At 34.3% G+C, this 1,945-nt stretch overlaps 1 protein-coding gene across 1 annotated transcript in view; it reads left to right on the forward strand.

Annotated features, from left to right (window-relative positions):
- Window positions 1-1,656: 1,656 nt before the first annotated feature.
- slc12a10.1 (solute carrier family 12 member 10, tandem duplicate 1) overlaps window positions 1,657-1,945 on the forward strand; it is a 14,017-nt gene continuing 13,728 nt past the window's right edge. Inside the window, exon 1 of the mRNA XM_016258366.1 lies at window positions 1,657-1,707. The gene's annotated coding sequence lies outside the window, so the exon portion shown is untranslated. The remainder of the gene's footprint in view (window positions 1,708-1,945) is intronic.

The raw sequence follows: 1,945 nt of genomic DNA on the forward strand, positions 1-1,945 counted from the left end.
TTTTAAATTATTATTATTTATATTTTTTCTTTGAATTTCCACGTCTTAGAAGAGAAAAGCAAACTGAGAGGTGTCTCTAAATGTTCAAGTTCAATTGTATTCTGGCCAATTATGTCTGACATGAGCAAACATGCTTAAACACACACACACACACACACACACATGCATGTTATTCAGTTTTATCACGATGCTAATGTAACACACAAACACATACCAATTATGTTGAAAAGTCAGTGTTGAAAAAAAATGTCAAAATACGTTTTTTTTGTCATATTCCTTGTTGCATAATGTTACATCTCACCCAGACTCTGGGGTGAATTGCAACATTTCACTCCTCGTGTTTGAAACTAAACCATGCATTTTCTGTTTGTGTTATAAAGATAACAGCTACGGCATTTGATAGCAGACACTTGTAACTAGTTTGAATCACATTTTGAACGCACTGGCTTAAAATAACTCCAAGATACAGACAGAAATGTCAAAAATGTTACAACCATCCCTGGTCTCTCTATATTTCTGGATCATTCGCATTAGTGTAAGGCTTCGGATGTTTATTTCATTCTCATTTCTCTCACTGATGATTCTTGTTTTTCATATTGTCCAGACAATGATTATTCATCAATATGTGGTAGGCAATATGTATGTTTCTTACGGTTTTGCGAATGAACGCGAACATCCCAGTTTTAATACAATGTTCTTAATAAAGCTCTTTATATGGCATGATAAGATAAAGTTCTCATGAAATTTCTGCAAAACATTAATCCTGGATCGTATATTCAGTGCTGTGTTTAATTCCAGGAATTATCTGAACCGTTCTGACACCCGTTTACAGGCCTACAGATGAGTCGCTCTCCCTCTTTTTAATAGAAAGTTCTGCCAACTAAACCCATGATTACCTCAGTCAGTCAGTAATGAGCCAACAAATTGTTCAAGATAAGGTTTTTATACAAACCTGTGAGTGTGTGTGCCTGCGCGCATAGACAGATTATGGCGTATTTCACGGTTGTGTAAAGCATTGAACACCATGTTAAAAGTTTCCTATTAAGATCACTCGTTTCTTTACTCAAGTGAACTTGAGACCTCGAGGCCATAAAGTCTAGAACATTTGTAAAAGGAGTTTCTCCAAAAGATCATAAAATCAGTGACAAAGCACATTGCTTTTGTGTCTTTTGTTGCCTTTGTGTAGGCTATATAAAGTACTTTCAGTGCAACTAAACGCTTTTCTTCCTTCAATTACTAAGTTCAATCATAACATAAAATCAGAAGTCCATTTTTTAGCTCTTTTTTTACCACCCTTTCCATTTACTGTTGCATTCTGTGTAATAGAACATCAGCCTCATATTAGATGTTATTATTTGGGTTAATGATTGACCGGAACCAGTTGATACAGATACCGTTATCAGGATAATCCGAAGAGGAAACGGAGTGCGCTTGACATCTTTTATGTCATCAATTACGCAGAAATGCGTCTCAGAACTAGCAGCGTCCACGTGGGATGAGAGGAGGTGTAACTTTTGCTATAAATTAAGAAAGCCAAGATGATAACGGAAGACAAAACTGCAGCGCTGCTCAAAAGGAGATGAAAACTCTTTAGAATAATTTAATTGGTTTTCTGCTGCATTTGTTCGAGTTTTCTTTATTCATTCAGGAATTAAGTTTCAAATGAAGAGGAGACCAGCTGTCAACCAATAGAGGAACATAAATAAAGTAAGTTCTTGAATATTTTGGTGCATTTCCCCCCGCCGAAATCTACTATTTTGACCAAAGCTAAATCTGTTCACATATCAATGCCACAACTTTAATTAAAGTATTAGATTAGAAGTAGTGCAGAGTCTACAATCTGGTATAAAATTATATTTATTTAACTTTGGATAAATTGCATAAAATAATTACAAATATTTAATTAATTATTTAAATAAATGATATAATGATTTTATAAACATTA

Source organism: Sinocyclocheilus grahami, unplaced genomic scaffold (genome assembly GCF_001515645.1).
Source record: "Sinocyclocheilus grahami isolate Dianchi unplaced genomic scaffold, SAMN03320097.WGS_v1.1 scaffold1675.1, whole genome shotgun sequence".
Taxonomy (NCBI): domain Eukaryota; kingdom Metazoa; phylum Chordata; class Actinopteri; order Cypriniformes; family Cyprinidae; genus Sinocyclocheilus; species Sinocyclocheilus grahami.